The 24,072-nt window shown below is 46.4% G+C and overlaps 1 long non-coding RNA gene across 3 annotated transcripts; it reads left to right on the forward strand.

The window, feature by feature from the left end:
• Window positions 1-261: 261 nt before the first annotated feature.
• On the forward strand, window positions 262-23,424 carry LOC102954797. Of its 3 annotated transcripts, none has more exons than XR_006218353.1 (5): window positions 262-526; window positions 3,369-3,538; window positions 5,720-5,860; window positions 15,882-16,006; window positions 23,037-23,424. It is a non-coding gene; the product is annotated as an uncharacterized LOC102954797 (long non-coding RNA). The 3 variants fall into 3 exon arrangements; XR_001509840.2 differs by lacking the exon at window positions 262-526 and adding an exon at window positions 576-728; XR_006218354.1 differs by lacking the exon at window positions 262-526 and adding an exon at window positions 1,103-2,062.
• Window positions 23,425-24,072: the final 648 nt, after the last annotated feature.

Genomic DNA, 24,072 nt, shown 5'->3' on the forward strand with positions numbered 1-24,072 from the left:
GGGTGGGGTGGGGAGCGGGCGGAAGGCGGCTCGGACCTGGGCGCCGGCCCAGGGCGGCGCGGCTGAGGGGGCTGCCCGGGCCTGGGCCCGGCCTCCGGCCTCCCGCTCCCGCCCCGCGCTCCCGCCCGAGGCGGGCTGCGCGGCGCGGGCCCGACGGCGGCGGCGGCGGGGCGGGCGGGGCGGGGGCGGCGCCAAGCGGGGCCGGACCCCCGACCCCGCGCGCCCCGGCCGGGCCCCCGCCCCCCCCCCCCGCCCCGCCCGCCCAGCCGAGCACCGGGGAGGCCGCTCCCCGCGCCCTGGGCCTCTCGGCCTCCGCCGCGCCTCCCGGGCGGGGGCCTTGGGCAGGCGCCGCCGTCTCCCGCTAGAGGGACCGGGGCTGCCTCCGCGGCCGTGTCGCCCCAGCGGACGGCGAGCGCCTCCGGAGCCGGGACGGCGTCCTCGTCACTTGGGTCTGGCACGTAGTGGGGCCTAGCGAGGGGCTGCACATGGAGGGACGCCGCGGTGGCGCGGGCCAGGCGCTCAGCGGGTGCGCCCCAAGGGTCTGCGGGCCGCGGGGACTTGCTGGCGGGCCTGGAGGCGGGGGCGGGGGGGGGGGGGGCAGGCTGACGCGTCGCCTCTGGGAGAACCGGGAGACCCGCGGCGAGCAGAGTTGAGGACCGGCCAGCGGGGCGTCCCGGGGCTAGACCTGGGAGATGTCCGAGTGACTGGGGGAGCCCCGGCCGTGCAAGGTGAGAACTCAGAGACGCGGGCGGAAGGCCAGGCGGGTGACCGGCGGGACCTTCCCAGAGCCCAGCGCACCTGGGAACAGGCGGCGTTGAGGTGGCAGCTAGGTCAGGGTGTCTCCGACCGCGGACACCCACTGCTGAGCACGGAGACATTCCTTCTGAAGAACCAGGAAAGAGGTGCCAGTTTGCGAGAGGGGCGGAACTAACTTCTAGCCGGGGCCCGCTGTGCGCCAGGCACCGAGCTGAGCGCTCGGATAAGGAGTGCGCGGCGGCGAAGCGGTGAAGGCAGTAAAGAGTGATCTTTCCAGACGTTTGGCAGTGAGCCGGAGAGGCCTGTAGCTCAAGAGGTAGTAAGAGTAAAGGAGACAGGTGATTTCTTTCTCTTTCCCCCACCCCAGCCCCCTCACCCAGCATGACGTGGAGCTCTGAAAAGAGCTGGGGGGGGGGGAGGGGGGGATAAGAGATGGGGTCATTAACGGCGCAAGATCTCAGAAAAGGAAAATGAGGAAGGGGTGGTGGAGAGGGAGGAAGAAATCAGAGAAGGGACACACCTCTTCCTACAAGACTTCAAGGATGCATGCATAAACAGAAATATTTTGAGATGGGGAGGAGGCCTCCTGAGCCCTGCATGTTTCCATGCATCAGCTGCCTAGATGACCCTAAAGTCATCCATAGGCCTTCTGAGGTTACTGCCCTTTCAGACTTCAGCGCAACTGGCTCAGATCCCTATTCCTCTTAAAGTGGGAAACCCTGCCTACCTGCCAACATTTCCAATTCTCCTAATTATCCTATTGCTCCAATTATTTCTCCTAATTTACGGTTCTCGTAATTATCCTATTGGCCCCAATTTTCTGTTGCCGGTATTCCACTGTGCGCTTTTAGGAAATTTGTCACTATAGCCTGGGTACCACCCCATCTATATTCCCCCCAGATATAGCACCATATGTGAAAACAAAGCACCCAGTGTTATATGACTGTTAAATAAATTATGGTTTATTTGTAACCATTAAAAATCATGTTGAAGAAAAAGATCGACGATATGGAAAATATCAGCAATTGAAAGGCACATCATAAGATAATACTAGCTTGTAATATATACACATACTATGCATATCACGTATAGATATCATGCTAGATTTAAAAAATGGGATTTTTATTTTCTGTGATGTCTTCTTTTTCTTGTTTTTACAGTACATTACTATTTCTCTTTAAATCAGGAAAGGTGATATTTTAAAGCATTTTTAAGAAATTTTTTTTTTTTTTAAGATCTTTGCGGAGTTGGAAAGAGTTATTAGGGATCAAGAAAGGAGGGGAGCCTGGCTGGCTCAATCAGAAGAGTATGTGACTATCCATCTGAGGGTCATGACTTCAAGCCCTACCTTAGCATGGAGCCTACTTTAAAAAAAATGAAAAGAGGAATCAAGGAGATTGGAAAGGGATCTTTGAAGGATGGAAGGGACTTAGGTCAGCACAGATGGGCTAGTTGAGGAGGCTGCCTTAGGCAGGAGGGACACAAAATGAGAACTGGAGGGAATAGTCCAGTAACAGTAGCAGGTCAGTTTCGTTGAAGCATAGGATTCAAGGGAGAGAAAAGTAGGAGACCCAGTCTGGAAAAATAAGATGGGACCATAGTCCTAAATGCCAAGCTGAACCCTTTGTGATTTGTGGCTGGCAAGAACCACTGGACCTTGAGCTGTGCAGGTGATAAATGTCAAAGTAAATTTTCCTGTAACCTCTTACTTAATGAGGTTCTGGATCTCAGCCCTTCTATCGTAATGATAGTCGGACATGTGATTGACTCAGAGCAGTGAGGCAGGGGCAACCGTATTTTGCATTCCAGCTGCTTACAGAATGAGAATTGGCCCTGGCTTCTCTGCCTGTTAATCACTACAATTTTTATTCACAAGGCACCAGATTTTCAGAGAGAACAGATTAGCAAAGAGCGAAGCTGAAAGGAAGAAATGTGCACCTTAAACCAGAGCTTTGTAAAAAAAAAAAAAAAGTTTTTTAGAACTTTCTACGAGTTCCACAGATAAATGAGATCACACGGTATTTATCTTTTTCTCTGACTTATTTCACTTAGCATAATGCCCTCAAGGTCCATCCATGTTGTCACAAATGACAGTATTTCCTTCTCATATTGCTGAATAATGTTCTTTGCCAACGTTTTTGACTCTGACCTTCTATACGAAATATATTGCACATCTCAACCCAGAATATACACACACATGTACACACCTCTGAAAAGGTTTCATGAAGTATTACTGTTACTTTATGCACTGCTGGCTGAGACTTTCAACTTCATGATTTTTATTTCTTTTGAAATACCGGTCAGAACCTACTACATTGATTTTATAACCCACTACAGGGTTACAAAATGCTTCAAAGGATGTTGAAAAGAGGCTAGACTATTCCCTGCTATGTTTGCAGTTCTCATTTAACTAGCCATACAGACTGTGACCTTAAGTTTGCCATGTTTACATGTCCCAGAAACCAACAGGACAGGTGAGACTCTCGGGATGTGGTGGGGGTGGGAATAGAAGGATTGACACAAGCCATGTTTATATTCCTCTTCCCTTCTTAGCAAATATTTCCTGACACCAGCATCTCTCAGCAGCTGTAAATGTGTTCTTCTTTGTCTAGCCTGAGATACAGATTGAACTTCAGACAAGGCCGGACGACCCTGTAAACCAGAGACAACTTTTCATTTGAATGAACAGAATCACAGACTACAACGAAAGGGGGGAAAAATGTATCTTGACTGTGACAGTACATAAAAGCTGTCTTACCACTGTTGGAATATCATAGAGACAGTAAGTACCACCCCTTTCTTCAAAGTCCAGAACCAATGAGGAGATGAAAATAACTCCATCACCAACAGAGCTGAACTGAAGAATGTGGCTTAGCTGATGACCCGTAGGCTTTTTAAGATTCCCTGAATTAAAATTCTCTCCCCCAAAATTCCAACCTTCACCTTGAGGGGGCCTAGCCACTTTAACTGTGTCTGCTTAGAGAAGATTGCACTCTCTGAGGGCAGGCAGATCCAAATTCACCAATTAGGTAAGTCACTCCTTCTGGAAGACCCAGGATAAATTCTCTCCTACCTGACCTCCTATGAAAACAAACAAGCAAACAAAGTTGGGGAATAAGGATTTATCCCTGCCCAAACAAACTGGATCTGACTCATTAGTTTGGCAGTTGAATGGGAAAGTGTATTAACGCAGCGAATTATAAAAAATGGCAAATACATGCCTTAACATTTCATTTTCACTTAAAACCTATAAGGAACACCCATTTGCCAATCTTTTGATGCGAGCCAAACCTTTTCTTTGAGGAACAGTGCTGATTACAGTTTTCTTGAGCCCTATCTCACATAAAACCTATCTGTGGTATATTTTCTGTGCTTTCCAATTTGTTTCTTTAAAGTTGACTAAGGACTTGGGACGCCTGGGTGGCTCGATCTGTTAAGCGTCTGACTTCTGCTCGGGTCATGATCTCACAGTTCATGGGTTCGAGCCCTGCCTTGGGCTCTGTACGGACAGCTCAGAATCTGGAGCCTGCTTCAGATTCTGTCTCTCCCCCTCTCTCTCTGTCCCTCCCCTGCCTCTCTCTCTCTCTCTCTCTCAAAAATAGATAAACATTAAGAAATAATTTAAAGTTGGCTAAGGACTTAAAACATCTTGAAAAGCAATATAAGTGGAGGCTTCTTCTTTAAAAAAAAAAAAAATCCTTTGTAATTGTCTCACCCACACCTGGTTTGACAGTTTTCAACTGGTCATTAGCTAAACCTTCAACTGACATTTCATAGAAACAACTCTTTCTCTTTATACACACGCTTCATCAGTTTGTGTAACTTAAATTAATTACACTCTGGCGTACAGTTGTCATAAGCAAGTTTGGGACCAAACACAACAGACTCCCGTTAGGCATCTAACTCAACTAGTAGGAAGAAGTGTGTTGGAATTCCACAGATGAACTCATTAATCCAAAGCGTTCAGCAGGTCACAGGTAGTAGTCATTATGTTTAATCAGAGGGAATGGAACGTGTTGATTCCAGAGAGTCCATTACGAGAGCCATTAATGCTCATAGACCAGTATGACCGACTCTGTATGCGTATATCTTGACATTCTTCTTCCGTCATGGATCCATTTTATAATCCCCTCAAAATCACTGTCCCTCCATTCCCATGTGGCTAAACATGGCTTTAAATGGTTTAAGATTGGAATGGCTATCAAAGAAATTCAAATGGTAACATCACATACTGCATTAGCAAACTATATGTATCTTAAACACTTTCCAGTGCTAATAAGATGGTGTAATTGTATTCAGGAAAAGCTATGGCAATGTGAATTGGTATAATCCTTTTAAGAAGCAGTTGACGCTACTTCTGAAGAGCCTTAAAAGAGATATGGCTCCCTTTTGATTCATCAATACCACTCCTAGCAACTTTTCCTTGGGAAGTAATCCTCCCCCAAAGAGAACGTCCACACTCACAATATGTGCTACTGCCTTTTTGTGATAGTGAAAGTTGAAGTAATTTACGGTGTGTAACATTGTGTAACTTACCACTGAGTAAGCAGAAAGGGGTAACTTGGAAAACACTTAATGACATATTATTTGGAAAAAAGATACAATTTGTTCTACCATACTAAGAACCTGAAACGGAATTGTATACTTTAACCGGGTGAATTCTGTGAATCGTATCTCAACTTTTTAAAAAAGATACAATTCTGTATTTTTGCTTTTGTATCAGCCAAGATCAGCAGGAAACAGATGGCCTACTCTGAAATGTGTAACTGAAGAGAGTTAATGAAGGGACAGTGTGCAAAGATGTGGGCACGTTTGAGGGAAGCCAACAAGGGGCAATGAAGCACCCCAGGGCTAGCAAAGAGAGGAAACCCAGGGCTACGTGAGAACAATGGCTGATGGAAAGGGAAGGCCAATAGGAACGTACAGGAATACAGCCCTACCCCTGTCTCTCTCTTGCCCTCAGATCTCCTGTGCTGCCTCCCACTGGCTGAACCCAAGAGGAAGCCTAAGGGCAAGTGAGCCCTGATGACATCGTCCTTCAAGGCCAGCCTCCAGAAAATGATGGAGGGTAGATCTGGAAGGACAAAGGCACAATATCTAGCAGGTATGTGATCCTATAACAACGTAAGAACCGTCTAAGCACATGGCCAAGGATCTTAAGGGAACCCAGAAAACCAGGGTTTCCAGAGATTAAAAAGTGAAGGTAGCTAGAGAGCAGGGAGGGTAGGTGGAGGGAAGAGGAAAGGTTGTTAACTGAGGCTGAGACAAGGAAGAGACGCAGAAGCAGGCACATCTTATTTTATTTATTTATTTTTTTTGCCAAATACTTAGCTGGAGACTGAGCTCTGGAAGAGATTAAAAGGAGAGACAGGAGCTAAATTAGACTAGAGTGCTGGAAATTCTTCCCCTATTGGCTATTACCCTGTATTTCTCCTTCCTAGCTAAACTCCATGCCTTCGACAAATAATTGTTTAGTACCCATCATGTGCCGGGAACTGTTAGGCCCTGGGGATTGAGGAGGGAACAAAATTAACATCCTTGCTCTCCTGCAGTTTACATCCTGGTGGGGAGGAAAACAGACCATAGATAAGTAAATATGTCAAGAGTGATAAGTGTTATAAAGAAACACATGGGAGAGCAGGGAAATAAAATTCTGCCCATTCCACATCTTAAAAACCTCTTGGTTTAGACCACACACGCCCCTCCACACACACCAGAGCTCCTGAGTTTATTAAGCCGTGCGCATCTCTCACCTGGACAAAGATCGTGACACCTTCCTGCCCCCAGCACCTTCCAAGCAGTCCTCCACTCTGCCGTGAGAATCTTCCTGAAATGAATCACGTCAGTATCCTGCTTAAAACCCTCCAAGGCTCCTGTTTGCTTACGATGTGGAAAACCATCTCACCTCCTTACAACGACCGGACCTTTTTGAACCTTCTCGGTCCTTCATGCGCCTCTCCCTCTCCCGCTCTCCTTTTCTACCCACACTAATTATCTGTCACGCCACACTGTCTCTCATTCCCATATCTTTGTTCATGCTACTCTTTCCACTTACAATGCCCTGCCATGCCCTCCACCTTCTCCCAAATTTGGCAACCCTGTCCTGGTTCTTTTAACCCCATTAGCTGTCACGTCTTTGGTCAAACTTCCCTGCCCTTCCCAGGTGTGAGGGAGCATCTCCTAGCTCCCTCCTTCATGTTATCAGTGTATCTTATAGGTACCTATGAATATATTTATTATACCATATAATCTTATTTCTTAGACTTCAAGATGCTTTGGTTTAAATATAATCCATGGGTCGAACCCCTTCATTGGTTCATGCCTGACCCTCTTTTGTTACTGATCATCCACTGTAAAAGTTAGAATTGACAACTTACACATATCCCCCCCCCCAAACCCAACGGTTAATCTTATGTTTATTATTTTCTTGCTCCTAAAAATAGTTTTATCTAGAAAATAAATATATTATCAAAAATTAATTTTAAAAATTACCCTGACTCTGATATCATGTCTATGTGAAATCTAAAAAACAATAGATGAACAGGGGCGCCTGGGTGGCGCAGTCGGTTAAGCGTCCGACTTCAGCCAGGTCACGATCTCGCGGTCCGGGAGTTCGAGCCCCGCGTCAGGCTCTGGGCTGATGGCTCGGAGCCTGGAGCCCGTTTCCGATTCTGTGTCTCCCTCTCTCTCTGCCCCTTCCCCGTTCATGCTCTGTCTCTCTCTGTCCCAAAAATAAATAAAAAACATTGAAAAATAAAAAATAAAAAATAAAAAAAAATAAAAAACAATAGATGAACAGGGGCGCCTGGGTGCCTCAGTCGGTTAAGCATCCAACTTCGGCTCAGGTCGTGATCTCACAGTTCGTGAGTTCGAGCCCCGCGTCGGGCTCTGTGCTGACGGCTCAGAGCCTGGAGCCTGCTTCAGATTGTGTGTCTCCCCCTCTCTCTGCCCTTCCCCTGCTCATGCTCTGTGTCTCTCTGTCTCTCAAGAATAAATAAATGTTAAAAAAATGTATTTAAAAAAATAGATGAACAAACAAAAAGCAGAAACAGACCCCTAAATATAGAGAAGGAACCAGTGGTTGTCAGTAGGGCAGGGGGAGGAAGATGGGCAAAATAGATGAAGGGGAGAGAGAGGGCCAGGCTTTCAGCTGCGGGATGAATAAGTCATGGGGACGAAAGGGACATAGTCAATGGCATTGTAATAGCCCTGTGTGGTGACAGATGGTAGCTACATATTTGTGCCGAGTGGAGTGGAGTGTAGAGTTGTTGAATCACTATGTTGTCCACCTGAAATTAATTTAACACGGTGCACCAGCCACACTTCAATTTTAAAAATTACCCCAGCTTTATAAAAATTTAGTTAAAAAGTCTTGCTTGTTACAAAGGTTGAAGGGTGCCTGGATGGCTCAGTCAGTTAAGCATCCAACTTCGGCTCAGGTCATCATCTTACGGCTCTTGCGTTCCAGCCCCTCCTCAGGCTCCCTCTTGTCAACATGGAGCCTGCTTCGGATCCTCTGTCTCCCCCCCTCTCTTTCAAAACTAAATAAACATTAAAAACATTTTTTAAAGTTGAGATTGAATGTGTTTATATATACTTAACAGCTATATATATTTCCTCTTGTGAAATATCTGTTTGTATCTTTCTGCCCATTTTCTTTTTTTTTTTTTTTTTTGTCCTTTTCTCATTAACTTTCCGGATTTCCTTAGTTCTTTTAATAATCCTTTGCAGTTTTTCCCCCCTTAGAATTCATGTACACAGAATAAGTTTAATTTCTAGAAATTTATGTCTATATATTTACATAAACACTTAAGTATATATTTTTGTGTATGCAAACCTGCATGCATATTCCCAAAACATGTATTTTAGTTATTTTCTTTACTTTTTTTAATTTTTAAAAAATATTTATTTTGAGAGAGAGAGACAGAGACAGAGCGCAAGCGGGGGAGGGGCAGAGAGAGGGGGAGACACAGAATCCGAAGCAGGCCCCAGGCTCCAAGCTGTCAGCACAGAGCCCCATGCGGTGCTTGAACCCACAAACCCTGAGATCATGACCTGAGCCACCCTATGCCCCCAGTTGGTTTCTTCATTAAAGAGCATTGTGCCCTACATAATATCCTGGGTCTTCTTTTTTTACTTTCCGTGTTATTTTGTTAAGATTTATCTGGGCCTGCTGCATGTAACCGAGTTTATTTGCATTGTGGCCGCTGTAGATTGTTCTGGAGTGTGAATATACTAGTATGACTTTGCCTCTCGATGCAGAGGCTCTTGGCACCCTGTGTTCTTCCCCTTGGCCCGTCTCAGGTTTTAGGCAAACATGTGGTGGCCAGTTTCGTGAGCTCCCAACACGGACAATTCCCGATGCGAGCGTTAGGCCTTAGGTGTCTCCAGTTTCTGCTTCAGGCCCTTCTGTGCCACAAGAGCCTTCTCTGCAGCCCTGCAGGCGCAGCCTGAAAGTGAGGAGAGCTAACCCTCGACCAAAGGGGGGATGTGAGCCAAGAGATAAATGCCCCAGGCTCCCATCCTTCGGATGAACAATTCTGGGAGGCATTCTGTACACCTCTCAGAGGCGTCCGTGGAATCTCATGCCCCGTGTCAGCCTCCCTTCCTGCTCTGCCTCACCCTTCTCTCCTTCCCTCCCGAGGCCCGAGATCACTTCCCAGATAAACAACCTGCACCCGAGTCCTCGACCCCATCTTTGCTTTTGGGGAACTCAAACTAATACAACCGATGCTCTGATCATGGACGTTCGCGTTGTTGCAGGTTTTTGCTTTCGCAAAAGTGCTGCCAAGAAGATGTGTGTAAAACCCACGGGTGCACAAGGGCAGGAACTTCTCTTGTGTATTTATGTAAAGTAGAAATGCTGGGTCAAAGGCTAAAGTCAACTTTCAACTCTGCAGTTTTAATTCCAAACTGTTTACCAAAGTGCTTTTTACCGATTCACAGTTTCAGCGTCATCTATGGGAGCCCATTGTTCCCCCACATCCTCGCCAACACTTGGGATTGTCAGATTTCTTAATCTTCACCACCCAAGTGGCTATCAAACGGAATCTCACTGCGGTCTCAATTTTTACTTCTTGACGATTCATGAGATTGAACCTGTCTTCATATATTTATCGACCATAAATGTTTCATCTTCCGGGAAATGTCTATTTTGCCCACTTTTCTACTGGTTGATTGTCCTTTCCTCCTTAATTTTACTAATTCTTTTTTTTTGTTTTGTTTGTTTTTATCTGCTGACGTAATCTCTACCCCCAACGTGGGACTCGAACTCACAATCCTGAGATCAAGAGCCACACATACCACAGGCTGAGCCAGCCAGGTGCCCCTAATTTTACTAATTCTTGGACAGTTACAGTCCCCCCCTTGGCACTCAGGTGCTCCTAATTGAATTAATCATAGTCTTTACCTGATAAGACCTTTTTCCTGGTTACAAAATTAAGGCATGCTTGTTGGAAAAGAAACACGTAAAGAATACAGACACGTTGGGGCGCCTGGGTGGCTCAGTTGGTTAAGCGTCCGACTTCGGCTCGGGTCACGATCTCGCGGTATGTGAGTTCGAGCCCCGCATTGGGCTCTGTGCTGACTGCTCAGAGCCTGGAGCCCGTTTCAGATTCTGTGTCTCCCTCTCTCTCTGACCCTCCCCCGTTCATGCTCTGTCTCTCTCTGTCTCAAAAATAAATAAATGTTAAAAAAAAAATTTTTTTTAAGTAAAAAAAAAAAAAGAATACAGACACGTTGAGCTTAGAGAAAGTCTGCTTTGTATTGGCTCCATCCCACCTCTAAGTGGGAATAACTCCCACAAATGTGTCATCCCTTATTTTGGGGACTTTGTTTTCACATATGTCTCCCAAACTAGACAGTTTCCCACAAGTAAGGACTCTGTTGTAGTCATCCCTGTATTCTAAGCCCCAGGCAAAGTCCTGGCTTAGATCAGGAATGTAACATATCCTTGTCAAAGGAGCTGACGAAAGTGTGTTCGAACAGAAGTTTTAAAGGTACAAGACTTCAGCCCGGCTGGACAGATGATTCAAGTCGGAGAAAAATGGAAGACAGGTACTGGTAAAACGTCCTGGGGTTTGATTACTTAAAGTCTCAGCCGTTGGGCCGAAGTGTTTGATTCTTATCTTGGAGGCAGCCAGCTGAGGAAGCACTCAAGCCTTCTTCAGGTGCAGGGAAGTTATTTGTTCTTACGTTTTTATCAGCAGCAGAATTAAAACATTGACAATCGAGTCATCTAACGGCAGTGCACCAGACATAAGGGAGGCGTTTGTGGAAAATAAAACCAAAGACAGAGAAATGAATGAATCAAGAAGTTATGAACTTTTTTTTTTTTGGGGGGGGGACAAAGACTCCTATGAAAAATTCACGAAAACTACACCTTCCTTCAGAAAAATAGACATAGACCTCAGCCCCTGCCCTTTAAGAAAGAAAAATAAGATTTTATTTTTAAGTAATCTCCACATCCAATGTGGGGCTTGAACTCACAACCCCAAGATCAAGAGTCGCACACTCCACCAACTGAGCCAGCCAGGTGCCCCTGGCCCCTGCACTTTATAAGAACCTTTGATCAGTGGGTGATTTTTTTTTTTTAATGTTTATTTATTTTTGAGGGGGAGGGGCCAGGGAGTGGGGAGAGAGAATCTGAAGCGGGTTCCACGATGACAGCACCGAGCCCGAAGCGGGACTGAAACTCACGAACTGTGATACCATGACCTGAGCTGAAGTCGGATGCTTCACTGATGGAGCCACCCAGGCGCCTGATGATTAGTTGGTTATTCTCAGAGCGAGAGATTAAGAACCTGAACCATGGCGACAGTACGTGTCCATTCATTCAAGCATGGTGGTCCGTCTCCTACTATATGCGAGGCGCCGTAGTGTGCTGGGCACACACACCATCCAGTTTGAGGCATGGAGTAGCGTGGCATGGGGGTCAGCAGCACAGACTCTGGGCCCCGCTGGCTGGTTTCAAACCCCTGCCGGGTGACCCTGGCTAATTTGCTAAGTCCACCTGCACCCTGCAGGTGTTTCACAGAGATGGCACCATCTTCACCCTCATCATTAAGAGGATCCTACATCCCAATAAAACACTTAGAATTCAAGGCATGGAGGGAGCCCTCGGCAGAGCCTCGAGGCAGAAACCGGAGCGGAGAGCAAAAGGAGGAAGCACAGAGCATGGGCTCGAATTCAAGATCTTTGGCCAAAATGGAGGAAGGAAGAGAAAGCAGTAACTAGAGGGGGAAGTGAGGGCAAGGAAGATTTTTTTTTTTTTTTAAGATGGGCGAGATCCTAAATGCTGCCGGGAGGAAATAGTGGAGTGGGAGAGGCTGAAGCCAAATCACTGATGATCTGTTCTTTCCCCTAAAGGTGCCCAGGTGGCAGAGAGGAAGGTTCCAGGGCAGAGGTGGAGGGTCTGGCTTTAGCTGGGAAGCCACTTCCGCTCATGTACTGGAGGGGAGGAGTTTATTGCGGTGTGGCTGCAGGTGCAGGCTCGGCCAGGGAGGAGGAGTGTCACCATACCACCTGTGGTGGGGGGAGGGGGGGAGAAGGGGCTGGCAGGAGGTCTGAGGACAGGGGACAAGTCGTGGCTTTATTTTAAAGAGGGGACAGGCAGTGAGCAGAGCAGGTGACAAGATTGCCAGAGATCATTCAGGGCTCATGACTTTATAGGGATTCCGATCTGCCTGGTTGGGAAACTTCGGGAAGTCATCAGAGGTACAGGGCGAGAAATGCATCCAAAGAAGGGGCGGCGAGGGGCGCCTGGGTGGCTCGGTCGGTTAAGCGTCCGACTTGGGCTCAGGTCATGATCTCACAGCTCATGAGTTCAAGCCCCACATCTGGCTCAGCGCTGACAGCTCAGAGCTTGGAGCCTGCTTTGGATTCTGCGTGCCCCTTTCTCTTTCTGCCCCTCCCTCGTTCATGCTCTGTCTCTCAAAAATAAACATTAAAAAAAATATATTAGAAAGAAAGAAAGAAGGGGCGGCGGGTGCTGAGTGAAGTCGGGAAGAACGGGACGGACAGGCGACCGCTGGATTTGCCAACCGGCCGGTCGCTGCTCAAGCAGTGTCTTGAGGGTCACTATAGCATCAGAGCACATGACACATGACAGAGAAGAAAAGAAAGAAAGAAGAGCAAGGCAGTAAACTACCCGCGATCCAAGAACTGACGCTGAAATGAAGGGGAAAGTAAGACATTAACCACAGAAAGAGTCAAATGAGGCATATTTTTCTTTCTAAAAGTCAGGAAAGGTACACATATTATATACATATATATACATATTTTATATACATATACATATATATAATTTTTTAAGGCAGCTATTGTAGGTGCTGGCAGGAGAGGGAGGAACAAGGCCCCAGGCCCCAGAGGTATGATCAAGCATAATATGGTAATAAACAGCTCCTCTGGGCCAGGTGTTTTCCATAAGACCATGTTCCCCCCCCCCATACAGAGGCTCAGAGAAGTTAAAGGCTCCCCCTGGATCGGGGAGAAACAGAGTCTCGAAGTTATTCACCCCAAATCGCACTGCTAGCGTGTGACAGAGCCAGGATTTAAACCCAGGTCATATGACTCCAAAGTGCCAACGCTTACTGACCCTACACCACAGACAGGAAGAAAAGCTGAGACTCCTGAAGAGGAGGAGTTATTTCTGCCAGCGCCGAGGAAAGGAAAAGACTTGGAAGAGATGTGTGTGCTTGAGATTTGTGTTTATTTAGAATTCTTCTCCTTCCCACTCACATAGAGAAGCAAGCATAGAAGCATATGGACTTTTAAAGTTGGCACGATTGAAAAAGCCTCGCTTTATACATAGAGGAAAACTTGAGCCAGAGAACCGAGCCGACCTTTCTGTAGCGAGAGAATTCGTTGGCTGTGGCCAAGAAAGTTACAGTTGAAGACCCAGGACAGTTGTGTGACCAACTGATTCACCCAAGCCTCTACCCAGGTGGTTGCTTCGTGGAAGAAGCGATCCTCCCTTAACTCGGGAGAACGGAGGGGAAACAGTTTGCATATGTTGACAAGCTGTTTATTACAGTTACCGACTTGAGGCATTTTGTGGTGTCTTTTTCATCTATCAATATTTTCTGATAGGTGATTTCAAAGTAACTGCCCAAAGGACAGACCTCGTTTCTTTTTGCCAAACTTCCACATGCGGGGAACACGGAGAAAACCAAAAACAAACCAGAGCCCAGAGGGAAGTGTGTAGAGTTATGTTCAGGTCGCAAGTCAGGGCCAGAGACAGAAACTGAGAGCTGTGGTAAGTATCTGGGCAAACAGGACCCAAGGTCAGGACACAGGGAGCAGACCCTGCTGCCTCACCACAGTGCTAGCCCCAGAGGTCACACCAAAGGCAGTGGAGAAAACGCCAGGGTTCAAAGGCATCTAGCAAACCAGGAAAGCACTGAAAAAAACAGCTCTGAGCAGAAAGGAGGTAGCCGCCCGACCCCACTTGCAAACTAACCTCTATATGCCCACAAATGCAATTTAACGAAAAAGGTTTTTTTAATGTTTATTTTTGAGACAGAGACAGAGAGCATGAGTGGGAGAGGGTAGAGAAAGAGGGAAACGAGCTCCAGGCTGAAGCAGGCTCCAGGCTCTGAGCTATCAGCACAGAGCCCGACACGGGGCTCGAACCCACAGACTGTGAGATCATGACCTGAGCCCAAGTCGTACGCTTAACCTACTGAGCTACCCAGGCACCCCCGCAAATGCAATTTTAAATCATCTAGAAGCCCTATTAAAACCAGTGAAAAGAAACAAGTGAAATCAAATTTAATATATTTTCTTTAACTTAATATACCAGAATTACTATTATTTCAACTTGTAATCAATATGACCAATAGTTTAAATTCCTTTTGTCATGCTAACTCCTCAAGATCCAGAATGTGCCTTGTACTAATACATCTCAATCCAAACTAGCCCCCCTTTGAGTGCTCAGTGACCCATGTGGCTACTGGCCTTTGTGTCAATGAACACAGGGTTAGAGAAAACCATACTTAACATTCTGGCATTGACATATTTTCCTTATATCGTGTTTTTTTTCTTTTACCTTTCTTTCTTTTGAAACATGTTGAATTGGGGAAGGGCTGGGTTTTTTCTAAGTCTATATAATTTGAGAGATAGAGAACATGCACAAGTTGGGGAGGGGCAGAGAGCAAGAGGGAGAGAGCGAGAATCCCAAGTAGGCTCTGCACCATCGGCAAGGAGCTAGATGTAGGGCTTAAACTCACGAACCGTAAGACTGTGACCAGAGCTGAAGTTAGATGCTTAGCCACGTAACCGACTGAGCCACCCAGGCACCCCAGGGCTGGATTTTTAAGGAAGTGGGAGAAAACTTAGATCCTGAGAGTCTCTAGTTTGAAAATTTTTTTTAATGTTTATTTTTGAGAGAGAGCATGCGTGAGCAGGAGAGAGACAGAGAAGGAGGGAGTCACAGAATCCGAAGCAGGCTCCAGGCTCTGAGCTGCCAGCACAAAGCTGGACACGGGGCTCAAGCTCACGAACCATGAGATGGTGACCTGAGCTGAAGTCAGACGCTTAACCGCCACCCAGGCACCCCTCTAGTTTGAAATTTTAAAGGTTTCCATTATGGTTCTCCTAATCCATTTCCATCCTATCCTTGAGAGATGACTTCTTTTTTTTTTAAGCCCCATGGTGCAGAGAACTCCTTAGAAAGATAAAAAGACAGAAAATGTCATGCAGGTGGATACCTGCTACCAAGCATTCATTCCTTCTGTTCATTCACTAGTCCATATTCGTTCTTAACAGTTACTACACATCAACTACAGGTCAGGGACTGTGCCTGGGGTTAGTCTTCCAGGCAGTACCTGGCTTGTGAGAGAGACAGTTTAGCAGAAAACCCAGAGAAAACATTACAGTAAAATGTACTAAGTGTTGGGGCTCCCGGGTGGCTCAGTCGGTTAAGCATCCGACTTCGGCTCAGGTCACGATCTCGTAGTTTGTGAGTTCGAGCCCCGCGTCGGGCTCTGTGCTGATGGCTCGGAGCCTGGAGCCTGCTTCGGATTCTGTGTCTCCCTTTCTCTCTGCCCCTCCCCCACTCATGCTCTGTCTTTCTGTGTCTCAAAAATAAAGAAACATTAAAAAAAAAATTTTTTTTTTTGACGTAGTGAGCATTGTGATAGGGGAAGTATGAGGAGCTGAGTGGCCACCTGGGAGAATAATGGACTCCATCTCCGGAGATAAGGGAAGGCTTCAGGGGTGGAGGAAGGAAGGAAGATTGAAGGAACAACAGGTAAGCAACAGGGAGAAGGGAGGGCTGAAAAATGCTCGGGACCGAAAGAGCAGCTGTAGGGAAGGCCCAGAGGCCTTTTGTGGAACCGAAAGCGGTTCCCTGTGGCTGGGGCCTCTGGGGTGAGAGGGGACACTGGCATCAGGCATTACTCCTCGGGGCTGTGCGGTTAATGGTGGGAGCTACGAGGCAGGATGTTGACAAATTGGGAATAGGCCAGCCCAAGACAGGAAGTACTCCTCCCTGAAAATATTCCTTCACCAGTTCAGTTCAAGTTCACTGGTTACACACTCAAATGGGTTAATGAGCTATTCTTTCTTTCTTCTTCTTTTTTTTTTTTTTTTTACTCTTTGTGTTTTCAATTCCAGTATAGTTAACATACAGTGTGATATTAATTTCAGGTGTGCAATAGAGTGATTCAATACTTTCATCCATCACTCAGTGCTCATCATGATACGTGTACTCTTTTTTTTTCTTTTAAGTTTATTTATTTACTTAGAGAGAGAGCGAACAGGGTAAGGGCAGAGAGAGGGAGAGAGAGAACCGCAAGCCGGCTCCACATGGACAGTGTGGAGCCCAATGCGAGGCTTGAACTCACGAACTGTGAGATTACAATCTGAGCCAAAACCCAGAGTTGAACGCTTAACCAACTGAGCCATCTAAGCACCCCTCTTTTTTTTTTAATGTTTATTTATTTATTTTGAGAGAAAGAGAGAGTGAGGGGGGAGGAGCAGAGAGAGAGAAAGAGAGAAAGAGAATCTTAAGCAGGCTCTGTGCTGACAGTGCAGAGCCCGACACAGGACTCGATCTCACAAACCATGAGATCATGACCTGAACAAAAATCAAGAGTTGGATACCTAACTGAGCCACACGATACACATACTCTTAATCTCCTTAACTATTTCCCCCACCCCTTCCACCCCCCTCCCCTCTGGTGACCACCCGTTTATTCTCTACAGTGAGGAGTCTGTTTTCTGGTGAGCTGTTCTTTTTTTTTTTTAATTTTTTTTTTTAACGTTTATTTATTTTTGAGACAGAGACAGAGCATGAACAGGGAGGGGCAGAGAGAGAGGGAGACACAGAATCCGAAACAGGCTCCGGGCTCTGAGCTGTCAGCACAGAGCCCGACGCGGGGCTCGAACTCACGGACCGTGAGATCATGACCTGAGCCGAAGTCGGACGCTCAACCGACCAAGCCACCCAGGCGCCCCTGAGCTGTTCTTTATAAAAGCAAGAGTTTCTCGTACAGCGATTACTCTCTTGTCAGATTATGTCAGGCTATGAAGACTTCTTCTTGATTCAGAAAACTGAACGCGGTTGAAGTCCCGTGTAATAGAAGTCATATAAAAGTACATATAAAATACAGGCGTGGAACAGTGAACGGGTGTTAGCTCTGCCCCGGGGAGGTCTGGCTAGGCTTCCCACAACAGATGACACTTAAACAGGGTCTGGAAGAAGAAGAAGCATAGTCAGGCCTCCAAATGGACGGACATTCTGATAATGACAACAGTATTTACTAAGTGTCAGGAACTATTTTTGTGGTTTACATTCTAAGCTTACTCTACCTCCAAAATAATAATAATAATATAATAATAATAATAATAATAATAAAACACTAGATACCACCATCCCTGTTTACAGGTGAAGAAACTGAGGCACAGAGACGTAAAGACCCTCTAACGTGACTTGTCTAGAGTCACACAATTTGGAAGGGGTATAGTGTGGCTCCAGAGTTTACCTCATTAACCAACCCCCCCTCCCATCGTATTTGAACATGCCTGGATTATAGGGTGAGGGATTAGCAAGGAACGTCAGATCAAACCGGTGAGGGAAGCAGTGGCCACATCAGGCAGAGTTTCAGCAGCAGCCCCTTGAAGACAGGTTACATAGCAGCCTTTAGGTAAATGGGTTTTTTTATGACTTGAGTGCATATATAAATGATTGCTAATGATCATATTTTTGAATGTGGTTGCATTAAGAGAACATTATATCCAAATCCAGATTTACACAAACCGCATTTCCAGTGGTGATTCACTGCCTCAACAGAGTCCCATAGGATCCTTTAAAACATCAAGAGGATGTAGGCAGGCCGGATCGAAGGACACAGAGTGGGTCCCGCAGGACCAGCCAAGAGGGTCTCTGGCTTTGTGCAGGATAGAAAACAAACACAGGCCACGAGGAAGTAAAAACAGAGTTTACCGAATAGCGTAAATGACAGAGTATAGCAGACGAGGGTCTGGGAGAGGCAGGAAGGAAAGGAGAGGGAGTCTCTTCCTCGCTTGGGTTTAGGGGTTTAGATTGGAAAGGGGTCCGGGGCACATGTTCCTTCAGGAATCCAGGGAAGGGACCGCTCAAAGCCAAGTGCAGGTGGACAATAGGTGTTATTTCATAAATAACTGGAGGTAGGGGGTGTGGATGCCACCATCGGCTGAGGTTTGTTCGAAGCTAATGTCCTGGAACGTGTTTGGGATCCAGGTTTTTAGATGTTATCAGGCGTTTGGGGGCCTAGGACAAAACTCAGAAAATGATTAACTTTCTTGCTTCCCTCTCCGAGTGGGAACGCAGCTTCTTTGGTTGATTCGGACGCAAGGTGAGATATGGAACATGAATAAATAGGGGCTAGCAGAAAAACAGCAGAGGGAGAGCCTTTCTAAACATGGAGTCCCTCTGGTTTCCCCATGATTAACTGTAAAACTGCAGAAGCTCAAAAGGCAGCTCATCAGCGACGGAGGAGGTGTGAGCCCTCCTTAGGGGAGAGGGGCTCAGGTCGTCCCCACACTCTCAAATCTTCACCCGCAGGACCTCCACAGTCACAACACACGCTCTCCTATCTGAGAACCAATAGAACAAACAGCAAGCTCCCTTTGCTCGTTTAGCCAGGGCACAATGGCCAAACAGGAAACTGGTGTCCCCCCCACCCCCGCCCCCACAGCATATACACGCCTACCAACTCAGAAGGCTGGCATTTCCTTCTCCCAGCTGCCCCAGCAGCTGTCCAGGACTTTTTAAAGAGAGCTCTCCAAAAGCCTCCTGGGGAGATGTGACTGACTCTAGTAATCTCTCTGCATAGAAGGCACCTTTAATTCGGGGGAATGAGATTTCTTCCCAATAGCCCATGTTGCACAGAACCACTGCATCTTTTAAAACCAGGCTTTCTGATGTCCAGAGCCACCAAGCAGAAAGTCTCCTCTCGTTAGCCCCTGACTTGACCTAGAAGAGGCTGGCTGGGCGTGTCCTTCCAGCAAACCCAGAGAGATCCTTTCAGGAGGTGGCACCAGGGAAGAGCCAGGCCACACCAAAAAGTGTGGCCTGTGCACTGGTTTGTCTAGATACTCCTGGACCACTTCCTTTCCTGACAGGGCTATACAGGAACCTTCTCCTTCCACCCACCATTTCCTTCTTTGGGAAGGTCGAGGAGAAACTGGTAAGATCATGGTTATTTTGGGTGGTGGCCTCGGAGGGGGGCTCAATCAGTTGAGCGTCCGACCTCGGCTCAGGTCACGATCTCAGTTTGTGGGTCAGAGCCCCACGTCGGGCTCTGTGCTGACAGCTCGGAGCCTGGAGCCTGCTTCGGATTCTGTGTCTCCTGCTCTCTCTGCCCCTCCCCCATTCATGCTGTCTCTCTCTCTCTCTCTCAAAAATAGATACACATTAAAAAAAGAGAGAGAGTTAACTTGGGGCCCATAGCTGGCTCAGATGGAAGACCATGAGACTCTTGATCTCAGGGTTGTGAGTTCGAGCCCCACTTTTGGTACAGAGATTACTTAAATAAATAAATACAAATAAACTTAAACAAACAAAAAAAAAAGACTTAACTCATTGGCCCCAAATCACACAGCTAGTGAGTGGTTGATCTGTGATTTAAAGCCAAGTGGGTCTAACTCAACTTCTATAAGAAGATGTTTCCTTCAGGCAGGCCGGCAGGCTATATATGAAAGAAAATACCGGCCATGCCCTTGTGATTGATGGGGTCTAAAAGACTTTTATGTTGGGAAGATGTGCAGCCCAGTGAGGAGCGAACATAGCATGTCAGAGTCCCTCATTTGGAAAATTTAATGCCTTAGGCTTTATGTCTTCATCTCCTCTGGAATCGTCTGTCCTAAATATCTGAATCATTTTCATAAGACACACTGTTTCCACTGTAACACTGCAGGGAAACTTCATGAAGCGTTTCCATACCCACTCAGTTTATATTATTCTGTCTAGGTCCTGTTCCTCCTTACCAGATTCTTTTCATCCCAATTACTTGTTGCTCAGTCTGTCTGAGCAACAGACTCAAGACTGTAAGCTCCCAGGAAGAAAGCACCCCACACCTAACCCCATTTCTGGTTTGTGCTGGACATTATGTTTCCCCTTCCATGTGTGATGCTGGCCCAACTGTGGCCCAGTTGAAAGTCTCCTTTGACCAAAGCAGTGTCTGAAAGATCCCTTCTCCTCTCTGACTTTCTATAGAATGTATAGGCTGACCGTTATGCCTTAACTTTTTGTTTCCTTTCTTCTTTTTTAAATCTTTATTTATGAGAGAGAGAGAGACAGCATGCACACAAACAGGGAAGGGGCAAAAAGACAGGCAGAAAGACACAGAATCCGAAGCAGGCTCCAGGCTCTGAGCTGTCAGCACAGAGCCCGACATGGGGCTCGGACCCATGACCCGTGAGATCACGACCTGAGCCAAAGTCAAACGCTTAATGGACTGAGCCACCCAGGGACCCCTTGTTTCCTTTCTTAAAGGTACCTTTTATTTTTACCTTTTTTTTCCTGCTGCAAATGATACTGAAAGTTCCTCAAGGACTAGGACTATGTCTTCTGCTTTTCACTTTGGTAAACCCTCTTTCAGCCTTGAGCACACGTTGTGAGCCAACATCCCCATCTATCTGAGGGAAGGTGATCTTATCCTTAGAGTCTGGCTTGATCCATCTGCCTCTGGGTGAGCTGAGCCTCCCGGGCCTTAACATCTCCATTCATCATTTGACAAGTCTTTTGTGTGTTTATTTCGCATAATATTCCGGGGGTAAAAAGATAGGTTAGAAGGCCCTTGCCCCCAGGAAACTCATAGTCTGGTGAGAGCGACAGGTACATAATTAGATGATGAGTATGTAGGTAGAAGTGCCATGAAGCCTTCCGGGAGGACATGATGCACGAGCTCAACTTGAAAGGCAAGGAGGAATAAAACGTGTTGGGTGAGATAGAAGACTTTTCAGGCGGAGGAAGCCGAGGACACAAAAGCAAGAGTATGCAGCATTCGGGGAAGTACGTACTCTCAATTGTGAGGAGAGTGAGACCAGAGGGAAAGGTAGGCAGGGGCCAGAACACAAAGTGCCCTTTGTAGCATGCTAAGGAATTTGACCATATCCTGAGAGTCAGGAAGATCTACTGAAAGGTTTTATGTGAGGAAGTAACATCATCGAACTTACGGTTTGAACAAAGGACCCTGGCTGCAGTGTGGAGAAGAGATTGGAGGGAGGCAAGACAGGGGGGCAAGACTTCAGGCTGAAAGACTGGTTAGGGGTTCATGGCAACCGTCAGGACGAGTAGAATGAACCAAGGTAGTGACAGTGGAGTTGAAGAAAGTGGATGAATAAGAGAGATATTCAGAAAGTAGAATAACAAGATTGGTGACTAACTCGATTTGGCAAGTGAGTGAGAAGGAAGAATCAAGGATGACAATTAGATTTCTTACTTTTGTGATTGGGTGGTGCCCAAGAACAGGTCTTTTTTTTTTTTTTAATGTTTATTTATTTTTGAGAGAGAGAGAGAGACAGCACGAGCTAGGGAGGGGCAGAGAGAGAGAGAGAGAGACAAAATCTGCAGCACGCTTCAGGCTCTGAGCTGTCAGCACAGAGCCCAAGGTGGGGCTCGAACTTATAAACTGCGAGATCATGACCTGAGCCGAAGCCGGATGCTTAACCGCCTGAGCCACCCCGATGTCCCAAGAACAGGTCTTTTGTGGGAGAGTAGTGAGGATGGGAAGATGTGACATTTGGTACACAGTGAGTTTGAAGTGTATGTTGGACACCCAAGTGCGGATGTCCAGAAGCAGTTGACATAAAAAGTTGACATCCAGGAGATCAGAGCTATGGATATTGGAGAAGTGAATGCATAGAGAAGGTAATTGGAGTCATGAGAACAGATAAAATCACCCAGAGGCGTCGTAGGCTGAGAAGTGGTGCAGGATTTCACCGTCGAAGGAGTAAGCTAAAGAGTCCATGAAGGAGACTGAGAACAACAAGCCAGAGTGGCAGGAGGCAAACTGAAAGGGGGACCCAACAGGCCGAAAGGCATTTTAAAAGGTTATTTTATGGCGTTCAGTCACAGGATGGGGGCAGAAACCAGGTTTCAGTGAATTGAAGAATATAGATGATGAAAGGGTATGTGTATCCTTTGAAATTCATCAAGCTGTATGCATACTGTGTCACGTTTTACTATAGGTAAGTTATACCTCCATAAAGCATTTGGCCTAAAAGTCTTTTAAGATGTATGTGAACATGATCCTATACTAGGAAAATAGAAAGTTAAGGGGAAGAAATTGAGGGAGAGAAGGAGTGATTAAGGGGGAAAAGTTCTGAGGAGGTGGAAGAGATAAACTCTGGCCGGTGGAAAGATTAGCTTTAGACAGGAGGAGGGATGCCTCTTTCACTGACAGAGAAAAGAGGAGGAAGGGGTGTTTACGGAAGCAGAGAAGTTGGATAGGGAGTATGTTAGGAAGTCGAGTTTCTCTGTAATACTTTCTTTTCCGCATGAAACTGGACTCCAGACGTGATGGTTTAAAAAATACGCCCACAAATTCTTTGATACTCTTCCCTTCAAAAGTAGAACTTAATTCCCCTTCCTTTGGGTCTGTACTGGACTCACTGAAGATGGAAGAAATGATGCTATGTCACTTCAGAGATTAGGCTACAAAAAACACTATGACTTTTGTCTTGATAGAGCAACCAACCATCCTGCTTTACCTGGGACCAAAGATGCAGGAATTTCAGTGCAAAATCGGGATGCGTTGGTGATCCTGGTCTTGAGCTGGTTCTTTCTCTCTTAGATCATTTGCTCTGATGGAAGCCAGCTGCCATGTTGCAAGCTGCCCTAAAGAGAGGTCCCCATGGCAAGAAGCTGAGGGAGGTCTCGAGTCAACAGCCAGCTAGGAACTGGGGCTTCAATCCGATAACCCAAGAACAATTGAGACCTACCAACAGCCACAGGAGTGGAGCTTGGAAGCAGAATGTTCTTCAGTTAAGCCTTCAGATGAGACTGCAGTCCCTCTGGACGGTTTGACTATAACTTCATGTGAGACTTTGAGTCCAAACCACCCAACCATGATGGCCCCAAATTTCTGACCCATAGAAATTGTGAGATATTTGTTGTAATTTTCTTTTTTTTTTAATTTTTTTTTAACGTTTATTTATTTTTGAGACAGAGAGAGACAGAGCATGAACAGGGGAGGGTCAGAGAGAGGGAGACACAGAATCTGAAACAGGCTCCAGGCTCTGAGCTGTCAGCACAGAGCTTGACGCGGGGCTCGAACTCACGGACTGCGAGATCATGACCTGGGCCGAAGTCGGCCGCTTCACTGACTGAAGCCACCCAGGCGCCCCTGTTGTGTTAATTTTCTAAGTTTGGGGGGTAATTTGTTATGCAGAAATAGACAACTAATTCATCAGATCACTGAAAATGAGGGGGAAATAATGAGAAAGGTTTCCAGGTCCTAGCATGGTTGGATGACTTTCTCCAGCAGCCCTCGACAACTCCACACAATGTGCTCATCCACTTTCTATACCAACGATATTATGCAATGTCCAACAGTATCTTTTTCCCCCAATGATATCTTTTGATAAAGGAATTTTGCCAAAAGCTTATTTAGCTTCCTTACCAAGCAAATTTATCATTATTAACATTATGACTGACTGTAAAAGCTTCTTAGCCAGAATGTGACTGTTTTGGCTTTAAAAAATACAACCTTAAAGGATGCCTTTATAGTTTTGACCACTTCTCCTTATGTTTAGGGGTAAATGTTATCAATGTCATTAGGAAGCACTATTCTGTGAGCTCTTCTTCCAGAAAAATTTGTTTTGATTATC

This window comes from Panthera tigris, chromosome B3 (genome assembly GCF_018350195.1).
Source record: "Panthera tigris isolate Pti1 chromosome B3, P.tigris_Pti1_mat1.1, whole genome shotgun sequence".
Lineage (NCBI taxonomy): Eukaryota > Metazoa > Chordata > Mammalia > Carnivora > Felidae > Panthera > Panthera tigris.